At 33.9% G+C, this 12,178-nt stretch overlaps 1 pseudogene; it reads left to right on the top strand.

Annotated features, from left to right (window-relative positions):
* LOC108437215 overlaps positions 1-12,178 on the top strand; it is a 34,872-nt pseudogene extending 22,694 nt beyond the window's left edge.

The raw sequence follows: 12,178 nt of genomic DNA, 5'->3' as shown, positions 1-12,178 counted from the left end.
GAGTCACGAAACAAGGGGGCAGGACAGTGAAGTAAACATAACACGAGCACATGGACAGGACTGGAAAGTAAACAAGAGCACATGCATGACTGGGAGGGGCCAATTGTGATACTTGTCAACCTCAAGTAACATTATAATTGAGTGTCTGTAATGCACACCTGTCATCTGTGTCTGACAGGTGCACATAATCAACATGAACGTGACATATTAAAGGGCTTTTGATATCAGAATGCCAGCCATGGCAGCACCTAGTGGTAAGATCAAGATAAGCTTATTCAAATATAATGTAATAATAATATAATATAATGTTCACATAAGTTTAACAGTGTGGACTAAAACGTCTGTTGACACTAGAAGTCGCTTTTAATCACGGCTTCCCTGCAAAACAGATCGCGTATGGATATTTGCAGTAAAAAGGAAAACAACCTGAGCAACTGTAAGCCTGTAAAGGTCAGTTCAGGTCTTTTTGTGCTTGAATAAGACACTGTGGGTGGCTGGGTTAAGAGATTCGGCGCAGGCACAAGACTTTATGTAACAGGTAGGAAAATGCCTTTTTAAACTATTCCAGAAACATTATGAGGTTTTATGAGGATAAATTAAGGGGCTAATTTTGCTGTCAAAGGCTTGACTTTGACAGCAATGAACCCATTTCTTACAGTACCACTAACTGTCACCTCAAAGTTCAGTTATTTCTGTGGACAGATCTATAGACATAGGAAATAAACATCTGTTAAACACTTACATGACTCACCTGCAAAAGAGTAAAACATACAGATGTTACCAGTGAAAATGAAAGCAGAACCTGTATTTAGAGTTACTGTAATATCTATAAGGGCAGCTCAGGTCTTTTTGTGCTTGAATAAGACATTGTGGTTAGAGTGAAGAAGATCTTTGGTGCAGGCACACGGCTTTATGTCACAGGTAAGAAGATGATCTCTATGCATTGCTCCTGAAATGCTCTAAAACAAATTTGTGAAATTTGTGACATTATCTGCTTATCAGTTCAACCCTTTGACTCACAAATACAAATTAAGTTTTGGCTTAAGCATCTTCAACATTCATTACTGGGAAATGAAGTTTGTGTATGTACTCAATTCTAAAAAGCATGAAAAAGGTTGTTTTATTTGCCAGATTAGCAGCAGTTTAGAGGTATTTGCTGTAGTCTGTTTCTAAGTGCAGCTCTCGCTAAGCATTTGGATCTGAAACAGTGACAAGATAAGGCCTTTTACTAATGTAGTACTTATTGCAGCTTACATGATCTATAAAGCAGATTTCAATTGAAAGGAAATGTTCAATAAATGCAAAAAATATTGACAAAAATATATCTTAAAAACTTTTTAAAACTTTCCTTGCTGAAGCACAAAATCCACAAATTATTCAATTTCAAACTACATCTGAAACTATACTTTACAATGACATAAAACTCCAGTATCACTCTGTAGGAGAGTGTAGCTTGTCTAAATGTATGGTTTTCCATCAAATATTCAAACCAGCATGCAGTGAAGGTCTTACACAAATTACAATACTGTAACAGATGCTACAAAGTTTGGTAATGTTAGCGACCACAACCACAGACTGACTGCCAGAGCCATCACAAAAACAGCAGTTAAATACTTGAAGTTATTCAGTCATAGGCAAGATTTGAACACTCCCAGTCAAATAACATGTTTTATTGATTTCCTAGGTGAAAATATGTAAACACTTCCAGAGAACGGATGTAAATGTAACAGTTTAACCACTAATTTCTGAGCACATTTGCTATATATGTGCTGAGTTCAGAACTGGGAAAAGTTTCATTTTGCAAAAAAATGATATAACAGTGCTAAAACTTTTGCACAGAATACATTTAATGTTTTCTTTTTTCCACCAGTAAAATTCATCAGTTAAATTCAACTAATAAACAGTAAATGTTTGCCCATGAGAGGATTTGATTGCCTATTTTCACTTATTTAATCAACAAAACGTCTCTCCTTACCAAAAAAAGTCCATCTTTAAATGTTTAGGGGAAAAGAAAGCAGAACTTGAGTTACTGCATATGAAAGGCAGGTCAAGGCTTTTTGTGCTTGAATAAGTCACTGTGGATATCAAGGTCTTCGGTGCTGGCACAAGACTTTATGTACAAGGTAAGAAAACATCTTTATGCATTCCTCCAGAAACATTCTGGAGTCTTTTAACCAATTTGTGAATTTTTAATCATCAAATCAAGTGTTTGACTCTCTGCATGACTGGTATATTAAAGCCAGTGTCTGTTCTCAACGACTGTGGAAGAGCTCATTTAAATTGTCAGATGGTTGTTAGTTTATGTCATAGTCTGTTTCTAAGTGTGGCTCTGGCTATACCTACAAAATGTTTGGATCTGGAACGCGGCTAATCGTCACTGGTATGAACACATTTTGAATATTTTTTATGTATAGAAATGATAAAAAGTTCAAAATGAATTGAGGTATATTTAGTAATGTAGAGCCTTTTGAAGCCTCTTAAACTCTACAGGAGCTGCTGGTACTTGCAGGCTTCCATTCCTAAATCCTATAAAGTAAGAATAACTCAATGTGCACTGTAATTACTGAATAAACTTACAGGTTAAAAGCTTTAAAGAGGTAGCTTTAAATTTAACTTAGCTAAATAAGGTATAAACATAAAATAAATAAAGTGCAAAAGTTAAACAAAAGCAGAGGATAAAACATTTTTATTTTAAAATACCTTGGCTTATTAACAGTGTTATAACTTTGTATATAAACGTATATAAAAAATTGTTTCAAATTGCTTGCATAGGGATCAAATTTCCACTTTAGAGAGTAAATTTCAATCTTGAATTGTCTGAGTTACTTTGCTAAAGATACAGTCATAATATTTCTCCATTAGTTTCTTAACTGGACAGCACTAAAAATGGAAAGTGTTCAGAAATTATTCAAAATGTAATTCCAATATCCTTCTAAAATGAATAGACCATTTGAGAGCACATAGACAGCTTCCAGAGCTGCACCACAAAACTTTAATGTAGGCCTATTTAACTCTTAAAGTCACTCTTTCATGGAAGTCTGCACATTTTCAGTGAAAATGAAAGCTGAGCTACTGTTAGCCTGTAAAGTTTAATTCAGGTTTTTTGTGCTTGAGTAAGTGACTGTGGGTGTCTGGATTAAGAGATTTGGTGCAGGAACAGTACTTTATGTAACAGGTAAGAAAAAGGTCTTTTTTGCATTGCTACAAAAACATTTTGAGCTCTTAAATGAATTTCTGACATTATCACATCATCAGCTTAATTGTATGATCTATAAATTAAATCATAGCTTTAGTACTTTTAAAATTCATATCTACGAAATAAAGACTGTGGACAGGTTGCTTCATTTTTCAGGTGGTTGTTAGAAGTATTTGTTATAGTATATTATATAGTGTATCTCTGGCTACTACTACAAAGTCTTTGGATCTGGGACGAAGCTAATCGTCACTGGTATGAACACGTCTTGCAATCTCTTTTTCATCAATAGAATTGATAAAAGTTGATAACTGAGGCAGAATGGGGCAGTTTTATTAAGTCAGTTCATTTTACAGTTTAAAAGTTCTACAATGCAAATTTAAATGGCACAGAGTAAAATAAAATACATTATAGAAAATTAAATTGTGTAGCAGAGTGGAAAATTCTTCAAATTGTAATGAATATATCTTTGCAGATATATCCTTTAAATATATCCTTTAAAGCCCATAGTTAAAAGCCTTGGTAAAATTGTGTTGTCCAGATTTAAATATATCCAAGGTCTCTAAAACCTTAAAAAGTATTTGGACAATAATTCTACAGCTTCAATAGGTTTATTGGTTGTAGAGGTATAGTCTGTCGCTAAGTGTGGCTATGACTACAAAGTCTTTGGACCTGGAACATGGCTAATTGTCACTGGTAGGAGCACTTTTTTTTATCAACAAAAATTATAAGAATTCTAAGATTAACTGAGGCAAGATGAGGCATTTTTAAAAGTGTACTGCCTCTTCAAGTTTTCTAAACTACCTGGAGCTGCCAGCAGTTTCAGGCTTCCATTCCCATCTCCTATAGCATAAGAATAACCCATGTATTTGTTGAATGAAAAATTAAGATGTTCAAGAGGCTGAAAGCTCTATAAAGTAGCTTTGAACTGAAAATAATTCAATCAAGTTGAACAGCAAAAGTTAAACCAAAGCTGAAAAGTCAGAGGACAAGATGTGTTTAATTTAAAAAGCTTGGCTTATTAGAAGTGTTATTACATCATGAAGTCTTCTATATAAAAATCAGTTTCATTGCATTTGAAATTATCAAAAGTTGTTTTACTTTAAACTTTCTAGAGAGTAAATTTCCAATATTGAATTGTTTAAATTATTTTTCTGATAATACAGTCATAATATTTCTCTTATTTTGACATCAACTGTTCAAACTACCACAAAACTTTATTTAACTCTTTAATTCAAAAACTATTTAACTCAAATCTCTGTTTAACTCTTAAAGTCACTTTTATGTGGAAATCTGGACATTTTCATCGAAAATAAATGCTGAATCTGAGCGGCTGTGTATGTGAAAGGGTCAGTTCAGGTCATTTTTGTGCTTGAACAAGTTATTGTGGGTTACCGGGTTAAGACATTTGGGGCAGGTACAAGACTTAATGTAACAGGTAAGAAAAAGGTCTTTTTGCTTTGCTACAAAAACTATTTAAACAAATTTCTGACATTATATTTATCATTAGGTTAATCATATGATATACAGATGAAATTGTAGCTTTGGTACCTTCAATATTCAAAACAGATGCATAAAGTTAGCTAAAGACTCTGGAAGAGGTTGCTTAATTTCCCAGGTGGTTGTTAGGAGTATTTGTTATAGTTTGTTTCTAAGTGTAGCTCTGACGGCTTCTACTACTCCTTCAAAGTATTTGGATATGGAACACGGTTGATCGTCACTGGTATGACATCTCGCAATGTCTTTTTAACTGACAGAACTGATAAAAGTTGATGGAGATAAGAGTTTTATCAATACAGTTCCTGTTGCAGCTTAAAAGTTCATCAAGGCAGCTTTAAATAGAACAGATTAAAGTAAAAAGTGTGAAATGTATTGAAATATTAATGTAATGTAATGAAAATGTCTTTGCAGAAGAAGAGTTTTCATTTAATGCCCTCAGTTAAAAGCCTTGCTAAAATGATTTTGTCCATATATAAATATATCTAAGGTCTCTAAGCCCTTCAAAAGTATTTAGACACTAATTCCACAACTTCAGTAGGTCTGTTTATAGTAGAGGTATTTGTTGTAGTCTGTCGCTAAGTGTGGCTATGGCTAGCAAATATTTGGATCTGGAAGGCAGCTAATCGTCACTGGTATGAACACATTTTTCAGTTTCTTTTTATATGTAGACTTTAGTGTTTTGGTCTACAGAACTGATAAAATACTCAAAATGAGACATTTATATTGATGCAGTGCTTTATATGGTTTGAACTGTTTAGTAGGAAGCAAATGGAGCATAATCACATACACAGCTTAAAATAAACTATAAAAAAACTAGCTAATTGATCAATAGACTGAATTATAATAAACACTGAATATGTTGATTAAATGCAGTCTTTTACATGTTTACTGCTACTTTCACAGATTTTTTTTTTTTCATTGAGATGTGAACAAAATCATTCAGAGTGGTTTGGTGCAAAACAGTTAATTGTAGAAAAAATTACTGACTCAGTTTTCTTTGCAGTGGTGGTGAAGGGAACCAGGAGTCGTAATGTCTACAACAAAAATATAGTCATTTTATTTACTAAAACCAACAGCGAGCCTACATTGTCTTCTATGTGTTATATGTAATGTTGACAACAGTAAAAAGGTCATTCAAAATATAATAACTTTAAAAAATAACTTGCTGCAAGGAATCTGTTACAGACATTAAAGTCTTTGGACATCTGGTTCCTATCACCACCACTGTAAACAATTCTGACTCTGTAAGCTTCTCCAGAATGGAGCATTTCACACTAAACCTTTGCTTACATCTTACTATGTAATAATACATAGATTTTGAAAAATTTGTAGAACTCCATTTTAAACTGCCATAATATTTACTATAATATGTAACATATACTATAGTGTACTATAATATGTTCTAAGAACAGCACTACAAGCTGTGGGAATTCAAACAAACATCCTCCAAAACACTTTTAAACACTCATCTGAACTTTTCAAGCACCTCAGAGTAAAATCAGGTCTATTTAGTTTCATTTGAAATGAATAAGCTGACCACAGATTAAACATATACTTTGTGAAATTTGATAAATATTGTATTTTATTTATGCAGTTGCCTGCACACATATAGCACAAATAGTATGAAATGATACACTGAAATTACTACACTGTCCCCAAAGAAGTAATAGGAAAAACTAATATATCAGATAATATATAAATACATAGAAAAAATGAAATGCGTGACAGGATCAAATGTTTTTTTCTCAAACATTTAGCTTAAATCTTACAGTAAAAATATTAATACAGAGGCCTTATGTATACTTGAATTATTGTTGACGTGGCATGTAGCAAGCAAGCAGAAACTTTTCAATTATTGATATTTTTAACTGAGAAAAAACTTTCAGCTAGCTACATTCTTAGTAATGTTATGTTGCAATTATACTATATACAGTACTGTGCAAAAGTTTTAAAGGGCTGGAAAAATGATAGAAAGATTTATCTCGTCAGTAAACATTTATCTCATCGGTATGTATTTATTTTCTCAGAAAAACACTAAACGTAGAATATATACAGACAATATCATGTAGTAATCATGTAGAGCTGTGGTATCTCTCTCCTTTTTTTTTCACGTTTTTTAAACTTTTTAAAGTGGTCTTTGTTTTTATTCCATAATATAACTTGTACACATTTGAACAAAATATTATTCTTCAGGCCTTATGATACAACAAACAACAACAGCACAGGACTACATAAAGTATAGATACAAAACAGTGTGAAACAAATGCAAAAAATACAAAAATGCACCAAATAAATATGAGACAGGACAACAAAACTATATATAACTGCTGTTGCGACAAAATCTTGCATCTCCATTTTTGTTCTTTTTCCTTTTTTTTTTATTTTGTTCAAATTCCATGATGAATGGACCATCAGAAACTGAGCAAAATGCCTTACAAAAAGCTACTATAACACTGACTTACATTGATACTTAAGAATGTTTTTGTCCTCTCTTGTAAAGTTAACGTTCCAGAGATCCAAGGTTTTGTTCTGACAGTGATGATTTTTTAACGTGTGTCACATGGATGAAGTGTTAAGAGAACCACTGATAGCTAAAAATGTACCGTATTATATGATGATATAGAATCATCTAGAATCAGTGGGAGCCACAAATGTACAATCAAGATTTACTTCACAAATCAAACCCTGATGATGCCAGTCTAAAGTTTGGACGCACCCCATTGCATGTTTTTATCATCTTAAAGGCATTTTGATCTAAAGGATAAAAGTTGTTTGTAAGATAAATATGAATACTGAAATGGATGCTTATGTATGAATTGATGTCACAAACAACCAAACAAACACACAACAAATAACACATGTACCCATTAACACATTTCAGCCAATCAGCTGTGTTGTGATAATGGAAGGTGGGGTCTAAAAAGTCCTATTTGGTAGAAGTAATTCCATATAAGCAATTCCAAACTAATCACATTAGATAAAATGTGCACAGGTATTTTTCTTTGAGTGTGGCTTTATTCTTATATTCTCGATAATTTAATACACAGCTAGATTCAGACAAGCATTTTGACATTTCTCGTTTTTCCCCATGTTTAAATCAGGTATGTCAGCTCTGGAGGGCCACAGCACTGCAGCCTTTAGGGTTTACCCTCACAAACACTATAATGCCAAACACTAATGCCAGGTTGAACTCGGTGTGTCAAGACAGGAAAAACATTCATTTCCATTCAATTCAGTTCAGTTCAATCCAATTCACTTGTCAAGATGGGACAAACATTAATGTCTTTGAGATCATAGGGTTTGACGCCGGTCTACGTTTTCCTGATCTGTTTGACTGTTTATGAAAGAATGACTGCACATTTTAAGTGAATCTTTACAGCTCACTAGGTATGTTTGATTAATATACTGATAGAAAAGCACAACCAACTAAGAAGTTGTTACCTTGTAGTAAGTAATTCAGAATGTTTTATTGAACATTTATTGATTGCTGAATAACAGGAACATTGTATGTGCTCCACAGACAACAAAGTACAAGCACCTACATTATCGGTGTACCCAATAGTCAAACAGAGCAATGGAAAGAGCATGCTGCTGTGCCAAGCCAGAGACATGTATCCAAGCCTGGTGAGGTTCAAATGGACGGAAGGTAGTAGTAATGCGGAAGGTGATCTGATGGAGCAGAATGATACTTCAACGGTGACCAGCATGCTCATCGTAGATGAAGACAAAGCAAAGAACAATGAATACACCTGCATTGTCCAACACGAGGGCAGTGTTAATGATAACAAGCTGGTCATCTCAAAAGGTAACTACTGCACGCTGCTTCTGTATCTTCAGAAATGAACACTCTAATTCAATTTAATACACGAGCAGCACATGAATAAACACATTAAATCATTTCTAATCTAACAATACACACGTCAGGTGACCTAAATACATTCAATCTATTCTTCATGTTCATTGGCTGTCATTCCTTGTGCTTTAACTGAGGTCATTCATTTAGCTAGAAGAACATATAGTAGATTCTTACCTTTACCCATGAGGACACTGAAGCATTCTGTATTTCCATTAAAAATGACCTTGTTATTAACTTACAGAAGATGGTAAACCACCTACGACTGAATCACCTAATGGGGATGTTCCAACCTGTTCACCATCACCTGGCCGAAAAGAAGAGGAAAGCACAAATTTTGGTAAAGAGATTTAAACACAAGCCCCTGTTTATCTAATGATGTACACTGAAACCACTCCTTACAGAAATGGATACAATGAGAAAAATATTCTGTCAACAAATTAACAATTTGGGTAACACTTTACTGCAGGACGCTGTTTGTAGCGGTAGTGACAATTTCAGCCAATTTTGGGCAGAACTCAAAAACGCTACCCAGTACACGACTAGCAAACACAGCTCTGAACAACTGTGCACAAATAAAATCTTGATATTTTCATTAAAACATTAAAGGTTTTCCTCATTGTGGAAAATATTGTTTTGGTGGTGGCAATTTTGATTTTCAGTATTTGGGACACTAACTGATCATTATGTGGCTGTGAGGGACAGGGATGCAGTCTCACTTCCTGCTCCAAAATGCCCAAATAAGGCTCCGACTACAGATTGAAACTCTTAGTGTTTCGGTAGTCACATGATAACATGGGACAGCATTTTTCTTTCCATTCAATAAATAAACTCATGATAAATCTAAATCAATTTCAATTTAGAATAAATCAAGTTAAACAATAAGTTCCTTTTTAAAACAATGTTGAAAACAAAGGAGAAAAAAAATGAGAAGTATGATTTTTGAGGTTTGGGACAGCCGGCAGCTAATAGAAGCAACTCTATAAATCAGTGGTGTCCAATCTTATCCACAAAGGGCTGGTGTGGCTGCAGGTTTTCACTCCAAACAAGCTGCAGCTCACCTGATTCCATTTGCTTAATCAGTTGGTTTTAGTCCTCAAACTGCTGATCAGGTAATCTCAGGCTTTGTGAAAGTGAAAACCTATAGCCACATCAGCCCTTTGTGAATAAGACTGGACACACCTGCTATAAATGGAGATTTTGTAAATATTTAGCTTATGACTAGCTAAATAAATGCATTGGGTTTTTATAAATCACATAATCCTTGTAAACATTTGAGTTCTGAATACAAATAGTCTTTTAAACATTTGTTCACTGTTGAGCTCTTTCTGTAGAATGTTGTAGAAGGTTTTTTTTTATTTTAAGCCGTTTTGGAGCACTACTGGTCCATTCATCATGAAATTTTCAAAAGGACAGCTGCGGCGCTCAAATGGTATAAAAATTAAAAAGTTGATATTTGCTTGTTTGTTTTGAACAGTGATGTCAGTGGTCATGATGAGCTTATGTAGGTGTCACATGGTGTTTCCTTATGAATGCTGCCCTACAATAAAGTGCTACCATGATTTGTAAAAGGAATAGCACCTGTACATTACCCTTTTCGTTCTTTCATTAGCTGAAATAAACTCATAAAAAGGTGGGTCTTCAAGGGTTCTTTAGTAAAGAAAATGGTTCTATATAGAACCATGAACAATTGAAGAACTCTTTGCATGATTAAGTGTATTGTGAAAGAGCTTTTCAGACTGATGGAGAATCTGTTGGATATGGTTCTATACCTTGGCTCTTTTTGAAAATGGTTCTGTATAGCACCACAAAGGGTCCTACCTGTAGGACTACATGTTACGACATCAAGCTTGTAACAATATAAGAATTCTTTTTGGTGCTATTAAGATCCCTTTTCAAAAAAGTCCTATGTTCTTCATCAATCTGAAGAACCTTTTCATGATGCAAGGGCCAACTAATCATGTAAAGAGTTCTTTGATTGTTCATAGCTCTATAGAACCATTTTCTTTACTAAAGAACCCTTGAAGAACTACCTTTTTAAATGTACTCATGCTACTAATGCTCTACATATAAAAAGCAAAGTGGAATATAAGCTGTAAAGAATGTAAAGGTAAACACTAATGCAGTTCACAATCATGCAGACTTTCTCACTGTCTTTTTTCTCTCATCTCTGCAGTTTCGTCGGAGCTGGTGCACAGACTCTATCTGTTCAATCTCACGTACGTGTCTCTGCTGGTGAAGAACGTGCTGTATTTCTGTGCTGTGGGGGTCTTACTGTACAAGAGGAGGGCCGGAAACAGTGAGACATTTAGCAAACCCAGTCCCACATCAAACTAGGACGACGGAGCAGATATTTTACATAGGCTAGTAGTCAAAAGACTGGACACACCTGGCTGTATGTTTTTCATAATCTTTTCATAATAAAAGGCAAATATGAATATTCAAATTGGCGCCTATCCAAAACATATAAATAAAAATAGTAAAGATTGTAAACCATTTTTTGGGAAAGAAGTAGTTCATGTTTAGGACTTCAGAGATGGAACCACAACCATTATGACCTTATCATTACTATGTGTGTCTCATTAAAAGATTATTAATTAGCGGAATTTCTGTTGCCGTTAATGTATTTCAGCCAATCAGCTTTGTGGGAAACTTACTAGATCTTACTAGATCTTACTAGGTAAAAATCCAGTAACTCCATATGAACTATTTCATAGTTTGATGTCTTCAATTTTTTGAGGTAATGTTTCACATATATGGAAAATAGTAAATAAAATAGATGTATGAGTAGATGTGTCCAAACTTATGACTGGTAGGGTATATATTTTTTTCACTCGTTTGTTGTTTTTTTTTTCTCTTAACAGTTTTATCTTTTATTTTAATCCTTTTATTAGTTGCCTCCTAGCCTTAGATTGCTTGGCACAGGTATGATTTGTTTTCTTTTGTCTAATTATGTTCTGCAACATCAGACTGATTAGACCATAAAGATGTGTTTTTTTAAGGTACTTTTGTTTGTATACAGTCACTTTTACACTTTTCCTGTATTAATCTATCTACGTTATTCATGTTTGATCATTGCATACAGTCTTATGCAAATGTTTAGGCACCACTGATTAAATTACATGCTGATTTTCTAAATTGAGTTACACATCCTCTATAGGGAACACACTTCTGCACATTTTAATGCTCTATTACTGTTTATTTGCTGGATTTAACACACTGGGAAAAATGGCCTTTGTAATAGTTGTGGCACATTTTATATTCTATGTGTTATTTTTTCTGATACATTAAAATAGCAAATAGGTAAAATTGTGCACTAATATTTGCAAACAAATATTTAGGTGTGTTCTCTCTACAGGAGGTGTCATTTGATACAGGGTGTTCTTGCATATGACTGTGTTCTCTCCTTTAATTCTATTATCTTTAGCATGCACTTATTGTTTTAGGAAGTTAGAAGCAGAAATGCTAGAGAGTTCTTGGCTGATTAAGTGTTAGCTAAGCATATATAAACCTGTATTTACTCATTCTGTATCTCTTTTTGTCTCTATTTCAATTAAAGAACCAGTTTATGCTTTTAATGTTTGTATTTTTTCTTCAAAGAAAGTTTCAAATAAATCTGGTTTCAGCCACAA

Source organism: Pygocentrus nattereri, chromosome 2, assembly GCF_015220715.1.
Source record: "Pygocentrus nattereri isolate fPygNat1 chromosome 2, fPygNat1.pri, whole genome shotgun sequence".
Lineage (NCBI taxonomy): Eukaryota > Metazoa > Chordata > Actinopteri > Characiformes > Serrasalmidae > Pygocentrus > Pygocentrus nattereri.
The sequence above is the reverse complement of the archived record's forward strand: the minus strand, read 5'-3'. Positions and strand labels throughout refer to the sequence as shown.